This window comes from Coturnix japonica, chromosome 5 (genome assembly GCF_001577835.2).
Source record: "Coturnix japonica isolate 7356 chromosome 5, Coturnix japonica 2.1, whole genome shotgun sequence".
In the NCBI taxonomy this organism is placed as follows: domain Eukaryota; kingdom Metazoa; phylum Chordata; class Aves; order Galliformes; family Phasianidae; genus Coturnix; species Coturnix japonica.
The window spans coordinates 5,780,757-5,803,151 of NC_029520.1; the positions used below are offsets into that span (position 1 = coordinate 5,780,757).

Below are 22,395 nucleotides of genomic sequence, written 5' to 3' on the forward strand. Positions count from 1 at the left end.
TATGGGGCAGCACCACCTTTCATGAATACACATCTACCCTTTGTCAAGACACGCACTGTTAGTGTTCAAAGCAGCCCAAGTATGTTTTTGTGAATAGAGATCTTAGGCATTACTATGGTAACCTAATACTGTCATCCAGGAGTAAATTATTTATGCTTTTCAGCAGTAGAAAATTGAAAATCCTATTACTTATGGCTGTGCACTGTGGTTTCATGTGTTTTATTATGAAAATACTGCAGGATATCCAGAGCACTGGGAGCTCACGGTACAGTATGTAAGCCAGAGCTTTTTTTGTTTTCTTTATATATTTTTCCTGGAGCTATGTCATCTAACTCTCAAGCCTTAAGCAGCTCTGGCAGCCTATTTAACCATTAACTGACAGGCAGGATAGGTTATGTTTAAAAGGGAGCCTCTTCCTCTGAGTTTCAAAATTCTAATTGTAAACTCGCTTGCAATAAAGTTTATATAGAAAATGCCTCCTGACACTATTTAGAATGTAGGTGGTAGCTTTAAAAATCAAAATTACAGAAAAAGTGTGCCTGAAACCTATTTTTTTTCATACTGCTTTTCTCTACGTAGTCATAAAAAGACCACAGGAAGATTTAAAGGTTTTCAGTACATTCAGTATTCTGAATAACTGGTGTTGCAAGATTTTGTGCTACTTAAAAAAATGATCCTCCTCATCAGATTTTCTCATGTATGTACCATCAATGTTCTTTAGTTATTCAGACTGGCTTAATATTTTCACACTAAGGAATTTAAATGGTGCTTCCAGGTAAGAATTACATTCTGACTATGACACTTTTTTTGTTAAAGGAATGGCAGAAAGTTTTTGCAATTTGATTTAAGGAAGACGCGGGTATTAACTTCCACTGTCCACAGTCTATGAGTCAACAGGATTCTTCTCCCTCCAGCCCCACCTTTACCTATTGGGACATCTGGGGTGTTCAGATGTCACTGTATGCTGACAATTATTGTTACCTTTGTTAATGCCGATTTTCCACAGCTTTTCTCTTCTCTTCATGCTCCAGCTAGGCTTTGATGTGCAGGAATAACACCAAAGGCAGGTTTCGTGTGCAGGGTTTGAAAAGCAAAGCTGATGGTCTAGGACAGATACTATTACCCCATCAGCCAAGCAGACGTGAGCAGTATCTGCCTGGCTGTCCATCACAGCCTCTTATTATTCCTTTAGAAAAAGATAAAGCCAGGAAATCAGAGCTGTGCGATGCCTTGCTTTGCTGGCACACCTGGCAGGTACCTTGATTGTTTCTGGGAAAAGCAATAAACTGAAGAGTAGGCAGGTTTTTTTTGGCTGCTGTTCCAGCCAGTTCGTGCTTCTCTGCAGCTTTGCAGAAGTAAAAGTATGATCCCATTTCAGAGGGGACTGCGGACTTTGATCAGCCAGGAGAGCTGGGAGCAGGTTGGGCCAAGCAGCAGCAGCACAGCAGGCTTCTTGGAAAAACATAATACTCGAAGCACAGGAGTCTTGCTTTTTGTCAGGTTTCTGTTAGAAGTAAGTTTTCTGTGCAAAGCCACTGCAATAGGAATGAAAAGCAGAGCCAGGCTTTGCCTTTATTTCCATGGGAAGGAAAAGCTGTGATTTTGGTGGAAGTTGTAAGGAAGAGCTGAGATGCACTGCTGCAGGTTGGGACCAGAGTAGGTACCATCAGGAAAGGAAGGAAATTAATTTGCCTGGTCTCTGTGAGATACAGCTTGGAATAGTCAGATTAATAAAAATGGGAAAAAGGAGCTTGAATTTACTGACAAAAGATATCCAAATGCATACATGTATTTGTGTACTAATGGCAAGATTCATTAGACTGTTGCATAAACTGTGAGGGGTTTTAATGGAAGATAAGTTCCTTAAGCCCTTATTGGACAGACTGAACAAATCATTCCAGTATAGCTCAAGGCACACAGCCTACTTTCCCTGGGAACTGGGCTAGCAACTTACTGGGCACCTGGATCTTTCCTGGAGAGAGGTCCAAAGGCACTAATGGATATTGAAAACACCCAGCCTTTCTGCAGCAGCATCCTGTTGTCCTCTGGTCTTGAGAGGTGCTTCCACCAGGAAGCACAGCATGCTCAGTGTGCCTGTCAACAAGGAGAACATCAGCTTGTCTCCCATTTCTTCATCAAAAGTTGCATGCGATGATACTTATGGATTCCTTCCAACTTGGGTGGGTGATTTTAGGACTTTATGCTTCTGTGATCTGCACTGCTGTCCCATAGCTGCTCTTTAACAGGAAAGAAAATATTCCTTTCTTCTGCAGAGTGCAGTGAGTGGTGGAAAGTGGGAAGGGGTATTTACTACAGCCAAGGAGCGATCCTGAAATATAATGCACTGAAAACAGCCAGGCAGCAGGGGTGGACAGGCCTGGCCTGTGGAGCATGCTCAGGGCTATAGCATGAGAAGGCGGGTTCTGCTTGGCAGATACAACTATTGAGTAAACTCAGATGGAATCATGATTCAGGAATATTCAAGGCCAACTCCCTGCTTCTTCTGACTGAAAAAAAAAAAAAAAAAAAAAAAAAGAAGCAGCATTACAAATCAGATGGGAACAACATCATCATCATCATCAACAACAACCAGAAAAGAAACAGGAAAAAAAAAGAAAAAAAAGAAAAAAGAAAAAAGAAAAGTAAGCTTTCATGAAAATCCTCATGGCTCAGGAATACTACATAATTTTTGCCTGCTCTGTGCTTGTTACCATTCATCCCTCAGGGCAGGATGTAACAGATCTCCTGAAAGCTGGCTGATAGAACTGTGTGCTGGTGAGTGGGAAAGGCCTCGGACTCTGATGTGCTCAGCATCAGTCATTGATTGCTTCATGGCTGAGACAAAAATAGAGAATTACCACATGTCCCAGGAGTTCTGATGGTAGCAAAAGCAGGGCTGCTTTTTGCTACTTTCCGCCCTTCTCTGACACCTATTTCTTGTCTTTCAGCCTGCAGAAACCTAGTGACCCCCCCAGGACAGTGGGCAGCACAGGGCTCTGTGGGTTGGCAGTGCCAAGTCCTGCCCTGCTTGCTGGATTTCTCCCACAGGGGTGTTGGGGTCATTGGCCAGAGGATGTAAAGTCTCAAATTCACACCACAAAACGGGCAAAGTGCTACAGCTAATTCAAATATTTCTAGAGACATTTATGAAGTATTCAGGCATTCAATGCATATCTCAAACTGAATAGTACATCTAACTATCATTTCACTAAAATGTGGTTTCTGGTGTCTTTTTATACTTTTATTCTTTTTTCTTCCCTCTCCAGAACGGAAAGGAGAGGAAGATTAATTTAAGCTTGGAGCAGAAAAGGTCAAGCTTGATTTTGCAGTGTCTGCTTATATGCAGCCCCTACTTGGAAAAATGAAGACTTGTGCTTACACTGTGTGCAGAGCTGAGCACAACAGGGAGCTAATGCCCAGATTTTCTTCTTGCTGAAGAAAGTCAGTCTGGGGTCTGGGCTTGAGGATGAAATTGGGAAAGTGGAATGGGAAATTCTTGTCAGAGCTCCCCCATTTTACAAGCACCCATTTCTACCGCCTGGATTAGGAAAACAAATTTGGTGCTCAACCTCTACTCAGCCAGGGTTAATCCAAGGCTTAGGTTTTCACTTCAGGGCACAGGGAGTGTGCAATTTGCCCTCATCATGGCCTTCTCCATACTCACATGGCTGCTGTGGTGGTACTTTGAGGAGGCATTTCTGCCTTTGGGACCTCCCGGACACTGGAGAGTTCCTACCTGTTCACTGCACAATGGCCAGGTGTCCCTCACCTTTCTGCTAGCTCCTCCCCAGCTCCTGCAATAGCCAATACCACCACTATAAGGCAAGCGGACACTGTTTTAGCATCTGCAAGGTCAAGGACAGAGAAGAGCCATCTAAAACTCTACCATTCCACAGACTGATATGTGTTTCTCCTGCAGCCCTTCTCTTTTCCAACAGCCCAGCTGAAGGGGCAAAGATAAAAGTAACAAAATCTGAGCAAGTAGATATAGGCTTTTCCTGTCTCTGAGATGCAGTGGATAATTGCAGGCAGAGCAGATAAATCCACATGTAGAACTGCTAAAAATACCATTAGAAGAAACAGGAGACAATTAAATGCTTGTGGCTTCCCCCAACTTTCCCGGCTGCACTGTAGTTCCACAGAAGTGTTACATGACTTCTGGCTCTTTATGTGCCTTCCTTACCTTCTTCTAAGGGTGGATATAAAAGAGGATTAATTGAAAACGTAGTCGGTGTCTTTGTGCAGCTCACCACCTATCTAAGCTAAGATTTACCTAGAGATCAGCCTAGTCCATGGCGCAGCAAAGATTAGTCAGGCTTTAAAATAAAACTCTTTGGAAAAAGTTCACTATAAATAAACAGTCATGCTTTTATCCACAAATAGGTACAAGGACTACAAATAGACACCAGGGATTAAGACAACAAGGACTCATGGTTAAAGAGGGAATGAACACCGGGCCTGTTCTGGGATGTGTAAAGTATGAATTTTCACACTTGTGTGATAGATGGGTTGTGGTGGTACCCCGGGCTGCTGAAAGAAACAGAAATTCTAGGTTATTTTTAGTGGTTGAAGATCATCATGTAATTAAGTGTGGATAGAGACACGTCCGTGGGAATCTTCCCACTAATGAACAATACTGACATGTTTGGTGCCTCAGAACTCCTTGATATTTGGAAAATAACAGGGCTTTACAGCCGTGATGTCTCTGATGGGGATTCAGCACGCCAGACCTGGCTGGAGGAGAGGAGCGGGGCTCCCCGCCCAGCACAAAATGTAAAACACATTCACAGGCTGAGGGAAACTGATAATTAGGAAGAGATTAAAGGCAATCAAGCAATCAAAGCTCTTTGCTATGTGTTTGTATTAGTGCTTATTCCACATCAGTGAACACCAAAACACTGCTGTAAGACTTACAGCCACTGTAGTCTCAGAGGAAGTAATGCTGCAAAGGATCTGGGAGGTTTTCCATCCCTGTCTGAGAAAGGATGAGTTGCTCCGCTCTCACCTCTGGCCAATCTTTGCTAAAGCAACAGGGAAAATGAGGGACATCCTCCAGTTCCTGCCTCCTACTCCAGAATGTCACCATCTTCATCACTAGGCAAGCTTTCCTAACACTTGTATCTGCTTGGTATACATTAAATTCTTTTCTTTCTATATTAACCGAGCAGGGAAGATTCAGTACATCTCATATATACCTTGCAGTAAGAACCATTGTTCAGAGTAAGTTACATCTGCAAAGGCAACTACGCAAAGTAATGGCATATGCACACTCATACCAGTTTACCTAGCTGACCTTCTTCCCATGGTGATGAACTTTAGCAAGAAACATGACTCTTAATATTTGCTTTGTAAAATAAATGTTACACAGAAGTGATGCTGACGTCAAAAATCCAGTAGCGTAGGTTGAGACAGGAGGTCATAAAACGGGAAAATTGTTCTTATGAAGCACCAGTAATTCTCAATAGTAAGTAACCATGCCTTAGGATTTTCCATACAAGATTTTACAAGAGAGCTCTGGTCTATGTGTGCACTGCCAGAACAGATACCTAGTCTATTGCCACCAACCTGAGTTCAAGAATCCTCTGCTTTCTTCTTTCTTCTGTTCTAAGGCAGATGTGCATGTGATGTCCTGTCTCAGGAGCCCAGCTGTGAGTGTGAAGTGACAGAAGCCTCCAGGCTCATCCACTTCTGTAGCAGTGCAGTGACGGGTTTCTGTGTTTTGGAGTCTCTGCTGTTCCTGCCACCCTTCCCATCTTCTCTCCCTTTTTTTTTTTTTTTTTTTTTCCCCCCTCCAGTGCCCTTCAAGAGAGAATACTTCATTAAAGCTACAGTAAGATGGCAATAAAAACAATGTGTTTCTACAGTGGTTCGCAAAGCTGTTTCTGCACCCTAATAGCACTGAGAGGCATTGCATTTGATTTACTGGAGGGTAAACCGAGGTACAGAGCAGTCTGGCAGATCTCTAGCATAACAGAAACAACAGAGTCAAGGGCAGATCTGAAGGAGTTATAACTTTGAAGATACAGTGGGTAAATTCATCATTAACCATGACTACTAGCTTACCTCCACCACGGTCAATAAAATTAAGGTGGCTTATTTCATTGGAAATTTTCCCCTTAAAAATGCCAAATTGTCCTAATAGTTGCTATTCCAGTTCATGTCCTGATTCAAATTCAAAGCAGAAGAAAAACAGATTGAAAAGAAGCTGGAGTGCATATCCATTGTGCTTGTTTGTCAGACCTAAACTGGGACATCTAGACAGAAAGAACACATCAGCAGAGAATTGTGATGAAAAACATTTCCAAAGGCAAATGTTGACCAACTGTTTTGAATGCTGGATGCTGCACACTGCGTGTGTAAATCCAGCTAGGATCCTTTCAGTGTGTGAAGCCTGGCAGTAAGTCATATCAGCACCTCTTGTTGCATTTGCGAGCACGTTCCCTGAAACAAGAGCACGGATTGTTCTGGTGAGTTTATTTCAGTACATACTAATATTGCATGCTTTAAAAATAAATCAGCTCTTTCATTTGGAGCTAAGCCATACACTCCCAAAAAGTCAGAGGTAAAGAAGTAATGAGATATTTGTTTGACAGCATTGTAAGAAACCTATTTTTTTTTTCCAAGGCGTTGCACATCTCTGCTCAGTATCCCCAAGAGGAATCTTTGTAGCCAATTAATTCCATGCTCCAGTAACACAAGTTTGGAGATGGGATGGCATTGCAGACTGTAATTGCTGAAGAAAAGGTCTGAAGCTCCAGTGTACAGCATATCGACACAATTTTCTTTTATTGCTTGAAATCTTCATAACAGAGCTACAGAAAACTGAGCAGGAGAGTGTAGTGTAACCCAAGGGAGGAGGTGTTGGGGGAGGGAAGGAATGGGCTAGCAGCAGTTGGCTTTTAGGCCTCTTTGAGACTGTGGGGAACAACTTCTTTCTAGACAGAAATATAGTCAAGCCAATAACATGCACAGAGGATGAAGAAATTGGATTCTTTTTCCGCTATCTTATTCCTGCTTGTGTGTAGGGAATGCTCAGGCACAGAGGTGCTCTGAAAGCAGTTGTTGCACGGTACTGAAAGTGACTGCCAGAAATGAGGTGGAGACTTCTCTGCACTGAGTGCCCTCAGCTTTTAGTGTATATTTCATTACAAGTGCCAGGATATTACAGTTGCTGTCCTATGTAGCCTACTGAGAAAGAATCTAGTTGCTCAGCGTGACAAATGAGTGTGACAACATGAGATATTTTGCAGGGTGCTGCCAAGCCTCTGAGCGGTTCTGCCATCATCTCTGTCATTCTTTTACGTCCAGAGGGAGGAGGGCATGCTCTCCAGATGTTCTTGCATATGTTATTTTTTCCAAGCAAGATATAAAATGAAATCTATTGCCAGCTGCATTGTTCTGCTTGAGCAACTGAGGAGCGACTGTGCATAAAACCAGCAATGAGCAAATGAGATTTATATCTACAGAATCAGGAGCGGGAACACTCTTTTTCCTACTCAGGTAAATCCCTTTCCTGTCATGCACCTCAGGATCTCATACAGCATGGTGCCCACATCTTCCTCTCAGGTTTCCCCGAGGCCTTTCTCTGAAAATCACTACAATAAATAGGAATTCTCCTTTAACTTTGGTATGGTTTGGTTCAGATTCAAAAATCTAAGTCTTAGAAGAGGAGAGGAGATCAGGGTTCTGTTCCAACATGTCTTACCTTCAGCAAGTCAGTCATCTAAAGCCCTGCGGCTCTGGATAATTTTGCAGCTCTGGAGTACTGCGCTGAAGAGGGGCACAACACTGCTTTGTTTCCACATGTAGCAGGGTACACAATGTGCTCCCTCCTGCACCTGGACATCCCTGTGGGTAGATACAGAATAAGAGCAGCCTTTGTTGAAATCCTTTTTTGCTTCCTTTGCAGAGGTTACTGCCTGCAAAGAACTGACCTTGTGCAACTTCACTCTTGGATTTTTCTTTAAAATATAATAGAATATAATTAGCATTCAGCTGACTCAGAAGAGAAATCAGCCACTTGCCTAGGTCATGCAGCAGCATGATGTGCCTTAGAGGGTATGACCATGATACTAGCTCAGGATGGCATAATTTGAATCTGCTGTAGGAGTATTTAAAGTGATACTGATTTCCCCAATCCCTGAGAGGTTTCAAGGTAATCATGAATTTTGATTATTGTGATGTCCAATTACATCACTACAGCCTTCTAATTGGCTATGGAAAGGGCTCCTGAGGCATCTGCTCAAGGGAGATCCATTCAATTATACAAGTAGCTTTAAGATACTTGAGGTCAGACTGAGTAACTAGGCTCCTCCTCTAAAATCTTTGGTATTACCATCTCAGACAAGCCCTTGAGATCATGATACCATCTCTTCTTACCTGTCCTGCTTGACTTCACATGGAGAAGTTGCACGTATCACATGGCCCAAACACACTGGCACTTGAGCCTTCAAAACAGAGCTCAGGCTGTGATGGTTTGACGTAAGGAGGATATTCCCAGGAAGAGCCTTGCTCCTTTGATAGCTGAGGAAAAACTGCATCATGAACATGAGCAAAAGGGTATAAAGTAAATCACAGAAAAAAAGCATCCATGTACAAACTGTCCACTTTGTCTGTCTTTGCATCTTCTGAAAAACCCAGAGAAGTCTGTAAGAGCACATTACGTCATAGAGCTCACCAGGACTGGCTTAGGGCAGATATTGCAATAATTTGCATCAGCTCAGAGGTTTCACAGGCCCAAACTAATTCTTTTGAAACAGCAGATTTTCCCCTGTACTTGTTTTGAAATGTGAATCCAGGTTGTACTTATTTCTCCAGTGGTAACCTATCAGGAGAGAAGGCTGTGAAAAACAGAGCAACAATGCAGAGATGGTGACCACAGTGAGTGATGTTGTTTGCTGTGTGCTAACCTTAATCCTGAGTGCCAGCCTCTCTTGAGACTGTATTAGAACATGATCTAAACCAGAACTTCTTGATCACATATAACATTTTGTTCACTCCAGCATCTCTGATTGCACAATAAGTACAAACTCTGTGGCCCTCAAGGACCTGAAATTTGAATGTTCCCATGGTGAATTTTACTCTTTGGGAGCTTTTTTTTCCCCTCATAGGTTAAAGCCAAGTAGGAGAAAGTGACCTTTTTTTGCAAGGTCCAATCCTTACCTTTAGAAGTTAATAGACTACCTTAAAATTTCCATCTTTCCATTTTCCTTATGCACACCACTTATATCAGAATGTTGTGAAACTGGAGTTTGGACTCCACATTCACATGTACTTAAAGAACAACGGTGACATTTATTCAAGTTGTTCATTTTGCTCGCTTTCTTACTTCTTACTTCTGTCTATTAGCAGGTTGTTTGGCATGTATACAGCCAATACAGCTGTTCAGAAATCCCCTTTCCTATATTTTCATGAGTAGTTGCAAAAGGATAAAAATGTTCATTTCAACTATAATGAGATTAAGGCTGAAAATCACCAGGAGGAAACAGGAAGAATTAAATGCATACATGTGCATAACAGGTGCGGTGATTATCAAAGGTTTTTCTCACCACTGCAGTACCTTGAACTTCTAACTCTTCTTGACAGTGTAGAGAAATATCCTCCTATATCTTCTAGCGAAGGTTCTCAGGAATAAGTTCTCCTGCATCCAGTGGCACACGGGCATCATTGTCATGTGATAAGAACGCTTATTCACCAAGTGAAAAACACAACAGGCAAGAGATGTCTGGTTAGCAATCCTCTTCCTAAGACATATCCGCGATATACTTTTATCCCACTGAACTGGAGTTATTGTATGATAGTCCAGGCAATGGGCAAGTGAGAGACACAGGAGCAGGCAATGCTCTGGCTGAATTCCCCTTTCAGCTCAGTGTTACAGTCTGTTTTCACAGCACCCTTCATACCACATAAAGTAAAAACATTGAAATATGAATGTTTTTATTTTCACTGTTCCTCTTTGTATTCCCCCTCTCCCCAATACTAAAAGAAAACAAGAGAAGCATTTAATGTTAAACAAAAACAAAACCATACCTTGTGAGCCGGGCTTCTGGACTAAAGGATAAGCAAATCAAACAGTGAGCAGAAAGACTAATAACTGTTTTCTGATTAGTCTGATCTGCATTACTTTTAATGGCTTTTAGATTTTACTTTTGAGGCAAAAGGCCTTTCTAGATTTCATACATAACCTGTGTATATTTTAGCAGGGGTGTGAAAAAAACAAACAACAGTTATGATTTTTTTTCATTTTTCCTTCTTTTTCTCTCCCCACCCCTCTCCATTTTTTCCCCACTTCCCCCCCACCCCACCCTCTGTTTGCCTCTTCTTTTCTCCTCCATCATCTTTTTCCTACAGTATAAAGATCCACAATACTCTGACCATCATAATTCATATGACCCCTCATTAAGGGCTTTAAGAGTAGAAATGGTAAAGCTTTTGCTAATTTAACTTCTCACTGAGGCTACACACTGAGGAGTGGTGTTGTGAAGGGGATGAGCAAGTTGTGGCAAGTTGTGATAACACATTTGTTTTGGTTTGTATATTTGTATTTGCTAGATTTCCTGGGATTTTTCTTGCTTATATGCAAAGAACACATGAAGGGCACATGTATATTGCTCTATTTATGCCGGACAACCGATGTGGTTATGATTCAAAGAGAAAAGCATAACATTGCATTAGTAACACTGTACATCACAACTACACTAAAACATAGGTTTTCCAGAATTCTTAGATTAATTTCTGTTGTCAGAGATATGATCCAAGGATGAAGAATGTTAAGAAAAATTGAGGTAATTTTGTGAATCTGATTTTACAATAGATGCTTGAACTGCCTGGAGAGTTTGTGTGAGGAAGGAGTTTGAAGACAAATCTTGAGGCATGCTTTCTTCTCCTCCTATGGAAATCAAAGAGGAAACTACCTTGGCTGAACCATCAAACTGTCACAATATGAAATTCTGTTGTATTGCCACAGGAGTTGTAATGGGGGTACCCAGATGGCTTCCTATTCTTCTTAATAGGCTGGGCTAAAGGTCAGATTATGTTCTGCGATGGGAGAAGTGAATCATGCTGATGTCCCTTGCCCAGCTAAAAATATATAGACCTGAGGTAATGAGAGACCTTAATTTCAGTATATTGAAGTTATTTTGCTCTGGAGATATGCTCTGAACTTTCCCTTCCCCGGTTCTTCTCAAATCTGGAATTTTGACTAAGCTCTGAATCAAGCACTCAACTAAAAGATGTGGTCAAGTTCCATCTGATAAATTCCTTTCTACTTTGGGAAGGAGATTATTGCTAAGCTTTCTTCACTCTTAATTTTGGTCAGTTATAGAGCCAGATCTTTCCTTTTCATACATATCTTTGCAACCAACAGAAATAAATAATCTTTTATTTTTCTTGCCACAGCAAGAAAAACAAAGAGGATTCCACAGGGGGCTGAAGCCATGTAAACTGTTAGTCTTTGTCAGTGTGAAAGAGATGGTAGCTCAGAAAAGAAACAAAACATAAGGAGATTATAGGGGCAGGCAAGCGAGAGACAAAAAGGAGATGTACTGACCTTGTTTAACTTGGAAAAGCTAATTAATAAAGAAGAAAATCACAGTTTGGGATTCAGTCTGAAGGTGAGCTTTCTCTTAGGTGATGCTTATTACACATAGCAATACCCTAGACTATTAATATTAACCTGAAAAGTTATTATCTCTAGTAGAAATAAGTGGGTCTAGACTGTAACTTGTCATTTTTCTTTTTAAAGTGAAAAAAATCTGCTGTTTGGAGTGTATGAATGAACCTTTTCTATTCCAAGAGAAGGGCAAAAGGAGCTGAAATGCGACCTGTGACATGTCATAAATGAAGAAAGGGACTTACCCTACTAATCAGACAGTGTCCACCTCCTGTAGCTGTAATGATAATAGCCCTTCATTCTGTTAAATATAGATCTGGAAACAAGAAGAGATAAAAAACCATTAGATGTTATCAGGGATGTTTTAAAGGGCTGCAGAAAGGGAGAGGTTGTGCCACAAAGCAGACATTGTGATCAATTTGCTGTTGTAATTTTCCACCTTTAGGGCAGTAATCCAAACCCTGTGCCCAAAGACAGGGCTAAAAGAAAGTGTTAGTGGGATAAGGGATTGTACAATCAGAAATATACAGAGTGGTGTGGTCAGGCTGGTATCTACAGATCATACAGCTAGAAAGATTATCACATCAGAAAGGAAAACTGAAAATAAATGAAAATACTCACTTGTGTCCTGGGCTTGCATAAAAAACCCCAAAAGCAGCAATCTCCTGAAAAAGAACCTGCCCCAGGGCTAGTCAACCCTTAAGTGGGGGGTCTAGTTGAGGTGCAGCCAGGTTCCACCCCTTCTACTAACACAGCTGAATTGTCTTCACCTGTGCTCCTGCAGCTGACTCAGTGCTTGCCTCAGGTGATCAATCAGAGGTTCAGGCTGTGATCAACAGTTCCCGTACAGGGCATACTTAGCAGAATGGATGATCATGGCCTAATTTCCATTGGTGATATGCATTCCAAAGAATAAAATCACAGAATCATAGAAAATCTCAAGATGGGAGGTACCCATAAGGAGTCCAACTCCAGGCTCCACACAGGACCACTGAAAAATCAAACCCTGTGTCTGAGAGAAATATCCAGATGCTTCTTGAACTCCAGTGGTTTAGGGCCATGACCAGTGCCCTGGGGAGCCTGTTCCAGTGCCTGACCACCCTTTCATTGAATAACTTTTTACCGATGTCCAATCTGACCTTCCCCTGAGTAAGCTTTTAATTCAAACATACTTGAAGCTCTGAGTTTAAGGTGACTTGCTCGTGCTTAGATGAAGAACTTGGTTTGCAATGCCTTTGCTCCTCAAATGATGCTCACCTCAATGAGGACAGCTTGTGACAAGACTTGCTGCTTGTCTCTGGAAATAGCTCAGAGAGGGCTCAGTCCACAAGGCACGTATAGTGGAAAACGGTTAAAGATGTTGGGTTCCTTTTGAAGACAGATATGCTCTGGACTTAATGTCTTTCTACACAGACATTAGCCTCTGCTGTTTAACAATTGTTTTTTCTTATTGATGTTGTGGGTTCAGTTCATTGGTACAATGTCTCACATTAGTGTACTGGTTACACAAAATGGTCATTAACGTACTAACCAAAAGGGGGCTGTCTTCTGTCAGCTTTCTTTTTCCAGCTATAGCAGCTGCTTCCTTTTGTGCTAAATGTTGTGTGCTTTCACTTTTACTCCAAAGTCTACTGAAAGCAGAGAGAAAGTGGCATTGTACGCTTATGTATTCACATCCTGCACTGAAGTTCTTTAAACTGCTTAAATACTTGCACTGTGTGAAAGCCAGAACTGTCAACAGGATCAGAGGGCAGAGGCAGGGGCAAAGAAATCAATGAAAGATTATTTCCTCTGGGACAGGATATCTCATGTAGACCTCAGCTGTACTCATAGAAAATAAAGAAAAGCTGAAGCTGCCTTCATGCAAACTGTAGTAATCCTGGAACACCAAACAGTGAACACCAAAATATTCCCTTTGCTCACAGTTCTGAGAATATAATAGAAAGAAAAATGTGTAGCCTACAACTCTTTTAATTTTAGGAAGCCTATTTATTGCTGTATCTGTGTAAGTCCATGTGGAATGTCAACACATAGAAGGAGTGGTTCTGGGAAAACTGTAATAAATACTCTGTGGGGTGTTTTTGGAGTACCCTAGGGACATTGCTTCATCCTTCCTTCTAATGATGAGTAATTGGTCTCTGTCCATAAGATGTATGCTTGTCCTTTATCAGTTTGTGTCCTGCCAGTAATAAGCAGAGGGAAGGACATAAAGCAATGATGGGACATCATTAGCTGGCAGAAGACATTCTGTTGAATTTTCCCAACCTTCTCCTTCTCTTAGGCCACGTGAAGATAAATCCTAACTGAATGTAAAAACAAGCCTAGGCTTAACATATATCTGGCACTAGAAAAATATCATGTTAACAAAGCAAATGAACTTCCCTTGTAATGTGGGTGAAAGTGGATTGGCTGCTATTGCAGGTGTGCATTTCATTATCCCAGACGATCTGTACCATACTTCCTGCAAGTGCAGTAACAAGCCAGATTGCCTTCAACGTAAGTGATGTGTAAGAGGAAGAGCAGCTAGCAGTTAGCATCATGTTTGGTTTGTTGTTGTGTTTTGTTTCTTTTTCTTTGTATAGATAATACCTGAATCTGTGTAGAGAGCTGTGGCACGAGCCCTTGGAATTACTGCCTTATGAAGTATAAGGCAATGCAGCTTAGGCACAGTTTGGACTCCCAAGTTCTTCCTGACTCAAATAATGCAAAAAAAGTCAAGGGCAGGAAAATCTGTGCTTCCATTCTACCTAACTTTGGGATGCAGGAGCTCAGGTTGTTTGAGAGTTTAGGCAGGAGGAAGCTGAGGGATGTTTGCTGAACCTATGTACTCTGAAGAAGTTTTTTCAAGGCTTGGCAAGAGATTCCTGTTGTTCCCAAGTCCATCTTCTGGAACCTGGAAATGTGAAAGCACTCAAAAGCAAAGAATGGCAAGAGTGGGATGGTCATTCCTGGAGCAGGGCTAGAGCTTTGTTTTCCCAGATAAGTTCAAGGCCATGCTTAGTTTGTATGATGTTATAGCATCTCACTGGAAAGAAAAAACACTGAGTCCAAACAAATGCACTAGCTAACCAGCTTTTTGCATGATGAGGTGCAAGTGTCTACAGAGATAGAGGGGTTAGTTATGGAGAGAGGAAGGGGTTTTCTTCCTTAATATATTTCTAAGTCAGGAGTATTTATTCTATTTCTCTGAGTAGGTTTTGCTTTAAAATGTATTCGCAAGAAGTTGACTGGTAGATCAAGATTGAAGGTAGATATGTTGCCTTAGGTAACCTCTGAGCAGTCCCCAATCAGAACTGAGCATGGTCCACCCTTGTCTGGCACAGGGCTGTTGTGAGCCCCAGCATATCCTGGGGAGACCCAGGAGGCCCTTGTCCTGCACCCAAAGAGAGATGAGGAAGAGCTGGGGACACCATCAGGGCTGTGTCAGCAGTACAGGGGAGGCCCTGTACTGTGGCCATTGTGGTGTAGTGGAGTGGGCTTTTGGCAGCCATCCTGTGGCTTACGACTTTCCACCATTAGTGCTAAAAAACTCCTGCACAGCCGATAGTTGTGCTAAATGCCTCTAGAGATGAGAAAAGAAGCAGCTGAGAAACATTTTTTAGACAAAAATATGTATCAAAAATGCAAATACCTTATGCTGATAAAGGTGGGACCTCATACATGAATGTAACAGCGTAAGGCCCTGTTTTGTAACCTTTTTTTTGTAACTTTGCCCTCTGATCACACTCTTCCCCACTTTTTTTGAGTGAAGTATGTGTTCACCCTGACTATTCAGATTCTGTGTTTATTTTTCAGCACAAGTGAAGAGTAATTATATTTTCTTGTCTAACACCTATGCTTCCTGTTATAAAAAAATCAGTTGCACAACGCCCATGAGTCATTATTTGCCCTGCTAATAAATTTTCAAACAAGGCAGTATTGAACTGCATAAAAAATATTAAGAGTATAAAAATTTATTGTGTCAGTCTTTGCAATGAAAGTGGTCAAATTACTAAAACCAGGAGATAGAGGCAAAAATGCAGAGGCCATTAATTATCACCCTCAATTCCTACAATCTTCCTGCAGAACCAGGTTTGTGAAGGGCCAGGCCTATTAGGCAGCAGAGTTTAAAACAGAGTAAGGTAGAAGGCAGAACTGGAATAAGGCTGAGCTTGAAATAAAGGGAGTTGTATTATAAAATGATTTAATAATCACCCAACATTTAAAGTCTGCAACCCAACAAAAATAGAGGAAGTTCTGAGCATTCCCCAGTTTATGTTTGTCTGATCCAAAATTCAAGCTCACTGCCATCCTTAAGAAGTGTGGTGATTTTTGTAATTACTTTGAAGCAAACTCTATGATTTTGATGAATCTACTGCTTTCTACTTGCTTATCATGTATGATGCTGGCCAGAGAACTCCTGTGAATGTCCCTAAGGATGCAGTCACACTGTGACTGGTGTCATGTGCTCAGCAGAATGACTGAAAGGCATGTGATCACAGGAGACAATTGCTTGGGTAATGACCTTGTGTCCTCTGGCAGGGAAATGGTGTGATATTTAGACTACACTGACAGCAATAAGAGAGCATGAAGAGCAGAGTTCAGTATTTCAAGGATGACAACACTAGAAAGGATAGACTTAATGAATTGTATTATGATAAATACAGCAAAGAAAACCCATAGTTTTAGGTAATCAGAAAGTAGCAGGGTTAGTGTGAGTGGGAAAGATACAAAATACAAGGTAAACTCAAGTGATTTCTTGATTTCCAAAGAAAGATGCACAAATGCATAAGCAAAATTTTTTTTCTCCATTCTTTTTAAAGTATTTCAGTGGTACAAATGTTTTCCCTTTAATCGTTGATACTAGTTAATTAGTCAGGCAGAAAAGTATCAGAGATTAAATTGACTCATAGGTATTGCAGGATACGTGGAAAGGGCAGGAGAATTTTGAAGAGCATTTGAACAGAATGCTTCCTCGGTTAGTTTTGCTAAGCAAATATGTCAGATTTCCTTGTTTAGGTTTGTACTTAGCTGGTGGTAAGCAATTAAACTCACCTGTGCTGCGTTGTTTGTGGTGACATAGAGCTAAATCATTCCCCATGTGGTTGTTTAATACAGATTTCTACATTTCTTTGAAAGCAAAACACACATGCTGTGAAGCACTGCACAACTCAGCATCAGAGTTGCAGCATATGAAGTTGATCTGAATCTATTTGCAGATTCGCCTCCCCTGAGCATTATCTTGCCCTAGAATCCGGGCACAGCCACAACATTTCCTAATCCATTGTATTTTCAGTGTGTACACCATGCCTGTTTCCCCACTTCACAGCTTTTGACAGCACAGTCTTTGCTGATGAGCAGTAAGCTGTAAATGCAAACAAAGAAAGTGCTGCTGGCACTCACTGAAGACACCATGGCATGCAGTCCTGGCAGCCTGAGCTTAGGTTGGGGTGTCCAGGCTCAAAAGCCGTGTGCCAAGCTGGACCTCCACTAACAGCACTGCTGCAGCAGTGAGCTATTAGTGGAAGCTCCCCACTACTCCAGTGTTAAGGCAACAAGGTAGAAAAGCTGTGAATAAAAGCAATGAATAGATAAAAGCCTCCGTAGGCATAAAAGTCAGAAATGCCTAGGAGGTTTGCATATAATGAAAAAAAAGTTGGGATCATTTAAAGTAGTATTGGTTTCAAAGTCTCTGAGTATATGGAAGTCTAATATTTAGTCATTTAAAATAAAATGAAATGTGTACAGTCAAAAATGTGTGTTTCCCATGGTCGTTATTTAGGCAGTGGTTGCTTTTAGCTTGCAATTCTGTTGTGAGCCCTTTGTTAGAAGAAACAGCCTTGTAAATTGTAGGCTACTTTTCTGTGGTTTGTTGGTCAGCGCTCAGTTCAATAACCCACATAAACATATGCTTCACTATAAGGACTTGTGTAAGAGCTGCTGAGTTAACACATAGCAGTGTCCCATGAGATCACTATGGTTAGATTAAAAGGGCAGAAAATGGTGTTTGGGTGTGACATGTGCTGTTGGTGAGCCTCAAGTTTTGTGCATTTAGTCTGACACTGGTCTGGGAACAGGCTGGGCATTACACTAAGGGCTTCAATGCTTCACACTGTTTTATTAGCCCTATTCAAACTCACTTAAGGACATCCACTGCTTGGATGGTTAGTGGCATGGGCAGTTTTTATTTCTTGGCAATAACTTCTCCTAAAAGTAAATGAGATTTTCCGTAACTCCAACTTCTGGTAAACGTTCAAGTGATTTTAGATTTTCAGCAAAAACAGAATAAAAGCCTTAGAGTTTTGCTTTGACATTTTATTCCTTAAACTACATTGCCCTACAATATCTTGTCATTTTGTTGGACATTGTATGCCTTGGAATTTACCATGGTAAACATATCGCCACAATAAACATGGCTGGAGGTTAAGATCATTCTGTAATTTATGATTTGAGATGTAGCTAAGCATATTTCAAACTAAAACTTTGTTCAAGTTTTCTGTGTGTACAACATGTTCTGCTTAGCTTTACAATACCATCTCAGGCTTGGTCTCTTAAGAAATATGGTTTGATAAGGAAGAAAGGAAAAAACATGATGTGTGCTAAGACTTTCTAACTTTGTACTGAAGTAGTCTGATAGCTTATGTGGAGATGGCACTTGAAATCTCCAACCTACAGACTGATGACTTTCAAGATGATACTTCAGAAATAGCTATGCTGCACGCTCATCTTACTGCCGTGTCCTGGGCACGCAGGGCTCAGCACTGTCAGGGACCTGAAACTCTGGGCCCTCAAATTTGACCTGCTTTGTATTATAAAACACTCAGGTGAGGACTACAGAATAATTTAGTAAACCTTTTACATTTCCCATAAGAACTTTGAAAAATTCAAGTTCTGGTTACAGAAGTCAGCCAAGATGAGGAAATCCACCCTAGTTTTCACAGGAGCTGTTCTGTCTTCATGCAGTGACAGTAGTTGTGTTCTGTGGAAAGCTGGCTGTTGCATCTTGCTATCCAGCCTCAGAACTTTAGCACACGTACAGACTTGTCTTCATGACACCCGAAGTGGCTGTGCCTCTCTGTCCCAAAGAGAGGCATCTCCCCATGAAGGCGTGCTAGGCTCAGCTGGGATAGTTCAGCTGAGGCTACTCACAGTGCTGTACTACAGTGCAATAGACAATACCAAACAAACAGCAAAAATAAAACATTCAAGAAAATGTCTTGTTAAGACAGCGATACAGGGAATGCCAAAAATAACCTTGCTCTTGCCAGTGCTGAAATTCTCTCAACTCTTTTACATCTGTAAAATGAGTGCATGCAAACTTCGGGGAGACAAAGGCAGTTCAGTCTTGTGCACTGCCCCTGAACTGGATCCTTTGGCAGAGAGCCACGTGCCCTGAGGGCATCACATATATAACATATAAGAGAAAACAACCCTATCATCCATGATCATCCATCCTTAGGTCTGTAATCCTAAATACACGCTTCTTTCTGAAAGCTGTTTTGTATTCATGAGCTTCCATCTTAAACACGGCATTTTTCCAGGCACAGCTCACAGTATCCTAGCAGACATGCTGATGAGGAGAGACAGTATAAACAGATCACCTGAACGAGCTCTTTAGCTGAATGTCCACTCCATTTCATACAGATACTTGAATCAAATTCCTAGTCTATGTTAATAGGAAACTCTCCCCAGCTTTCCCAAAACTACAGTTGCAATGTGTTTGCTACTGTTTGATTTGTTTTGAAGGTACAGTATGTAAAGGAGGCTTCCAACCCCAATTATTAAATAAAGGCACAAGAGACAATAGAGAAGATGCTTTACAGTAGGTCAAAATTATTTCTACATTTCAGGATTTACTCTGTAAATGGCTTCTGCAGTTCCAGCAGATGGCATGCACTCATCAAAGCTTGCCCTGTGTGATCATAAACACTGCTCCAAGCAACAGCTGTCAGAAAGGATAAGACAGCTCATGCTCAGCTTGAGGAGCTAAAATAATTTGTCACGAGAGATTCTCTTATGCTACACTTGGTTTCTGTAATCACTTTAATGTACTACAGGAAGTTAGCGTGTCTTCAAAACTAAGTTTCTTTGCTTTTTCAGGGCTCAGCCTAAGTCATTTTTTCTTGAGACTGTTCTCAGTAGAAAAAACATGAGCAGACTTTGGCCAGAGTAATTCTGCCAGAGCAATAGCTGTGATTAAAGCAATCTGAATATCTGGCTATAATAAAAGCATATTGGCATGAAAGAAAAGTAGGAACTCTGGAAAAATAATTACAGAGTGAGTAACAGAGAAGAATGACTCGAAGTTTCTTGAACAGGATGCATTTTAAGCTAGGATGTGCCATATGCTGAGAGAAAAAAACTTAAAACGCTTTTTGTTAAACACAAAATGACATAAACATTCTGTTTGTGAAATGAATAAACACACTGTGCCAGTGAACAAATATTATCTTATACTAAAAGACTTCTACACTGGAGTAGAAGTTGTTGTCACTCGGAGATTACAATAGTAAATTAGTTTATGGTTGTTTAGAATTTCCTTTAAGAACTCTTGGAGAACAGCAAAGAAACACCATTATCTACAGCAGCAACAGCAGAATTAACATCTGTTAGGAGCAAGCTGGGAATTTTGAATTTCCATATACTAATCCAAGCTCTGACATTTTGTGCATAGACACTCAACTGTTTTCCAGCAGTCTCCTTACTAGTTGCTCTTTGTGCAAACAGTTTCTGACTTTATCCGCAATACTTTCTGGAAGAGAGATTTCCCACACAGGAAGCGCTGAGAAATGTTTTAGAACAGAATTAGTGCTGGATTCAGTGTTATATGCTGGCCCGCTGACAAACATCTCATGGAAGAGAATGCATTTTTCTCTGTTGGCTTCTTTTTATTAAGTTTATCTGAAGTCTAGTCAATCTTGAATCTATTTATGTCTTCTGAGCCTTCAGAGGAAAATGCTGGACATGTAGAAGGTCAGCGCTCTCAGACTTTAGCCACTGGAAGTCAGAGAGGAGCTTTTGTTTTTATTTTTTCAACTTGATTTTTCCTTTTATTCTTCTTTCTGGTTAAATGTGCATAGTAAACAACACTTTTCAGTTCTTGGAATACTTTATATACCTTTTAGACCATACTGGAAAAGAAAGGTGAGGCTCTGGGAAGAGAGGGAATTTGAAGGTTAAAGCTAAAGCACAAAGTTAATAAGACTGCTAATGTGTCTGGTTGGTACTTCCTTGCTGCTGTTAAGGTACAGGGAACTTTCAAAGCAGATAACAAAAGCAGTAGTTCACCTTATTTTCTGTTAATAACTAGTTAATATATACATTTGATAAGAAAAGAAAATAAGCAATTGAGATCTTTATGATAGATCCCTAATAGCATCTAAATGAATGCTAGTAATTGTGTTCAGGTGTAGTTTAAGCTCATTTAGTGGTAGAGTTGTGATGCACTCATTCAGCCATGGAAGTTTATCTGCCCACTAAGTGCTTGCTCTGTGCAGTGATGTGGTCCAAAATCACTGACAAGGTTTCTTTTACTGACAGTCCTGGGAGAACTTACTTGAAGAAAAAGTGTTTCAAGAGCCGTTGCTCAAGAAATAAATCAATAGGAAAAACTTGGAGTTTGCATTTAGTTTCCTGTCATCGTGACAAAATTAATTCATACCGTCTCAATTGGAGCTCCTTGTTCAGCCTGTGTTTCTGTGAACAACACTGAATTATATCTATAAAAAACCCCAACACTTCACTCTGTGCTGTCCCAGACAGCATGCCTAGGAGCTGCTACATTTCTGATCTTTGCCCAATCTAACTAGTTTAATAATCTTTGCTGGGTTAATCCCCAGTCATTTCATAGCCTTTTTCTTTGCGTTACCTGGCGCACCCCAGGTAGAGGTAAATGCAAGATCATGATTTTACTTGCCTCTGAGTTTCTGAGCATGTAAGTAGATAATTTTTACACAAAGCACATTATTATATCCTTTGCCATAATAATATGATTCATCTTTAATTCTATTACTCTCCATCTCAGTCTCAGTACATAATTCTGAGGTAATGAAGCATGCAAGGCAATGCTCCCAGGTTGTTACACTACTGTAAAGCCCTATCAGAAATTTGGCAGTTAAAAAACTATTCCACACGTGCATCATTAAGGTAATAAATGATCATATTTACAATGGTTATGGTACTGTGTGTTTTAAAACTATTATTTTTTTCTTTCACTTTAAACCCAGTGATAGACTATGATCCCTGTAGATGGAAATACACCTTGTTTACACCAGACAAGAAAAAAGCCCAGCAATTGTCCTTCCTCAGAGAACTGATAGTCCTTTTAAGGTTTAAAACTTTGAAGTTTATCTTTACTGTGTCATAGTAGAATTTGATTTTTTCAGGTTTATTAGGCTTGAGATTCAGAACCAGAAGAGCAGATGTAGTAAAAGGATAGTGCCAAAGTTTCACATGTCAGCATCAAATTTAAAGACTTGTTAGAAAAAGAGTTTGTAGCCACATCTTCACTTGGTGTGAATCAGAGGACCTAGCAAATAGGAAGAATCACGGAAACTTTGTCTGCTAAAATGTGAAATATATTACAAACCCTGTCTTCTTAAAACCTACAGCTAATCTCTATTAAGGGCATATTATTTCACTCTTGAAATACTCACACAAAGAGCATGAAGTCTTCCCTCATTTGCTCCACTAGGTAGACTGGTCATCGCATGCAGACACAATAGGCACTTGGAGGCTTTCTGGTAGTTTTGCAATGAGGGGATCTCCCATGAATTTACTTTTGTTTTAGTAAAGTGCTGCAGATG

At 40.7% G+C, this 22,395-nt stretch overlaps 1 protein-coding gene and 1 long non-coding RNA gene across 6 annotated transcripts in view; one reads left to right on the forward strand and one right to left on the reverse strand.

Moving 5' to 3' along the window:
- The window catches only part of SLC1A2 (solute carrier family 1 member 2), an 81,598-nt gene that overhangs the window by 17,001 nt on the left and 42,202 nt on the right, over positions 1 to 22,395 (forward strand). The window lies entirely within an intron of this gene.
- On the reverse strand, positions 5,787 to 12,854 carry LOC107314388. 3 transcript variants are annotated; one of them, XR_004307386.1, is made up of 6 exons: positions 12,233 to 12,854; positions 11,857 to 11,927; positions 9,560 to 9,685; positions 8,380 to 8,824; positions 7,706 to 7,848; positions 5,787 to 6,441 (listed from the first exon to the last, which is right to left on the reverse strand). It is a non-coding gene; the product is annotated as an uncharacterized LOC107314388 (long non-coding RNA). The 3 variants fall into 3 exon arrangements; XR_001555394.2 differs by having other exon boundaries at positions 8,380 to 8,534; positions 12,233 to 12,851; XR_001555393.2 differs by having other exon boundaries at positions 8,380 to 8,523; positions 12,233 to 12,848.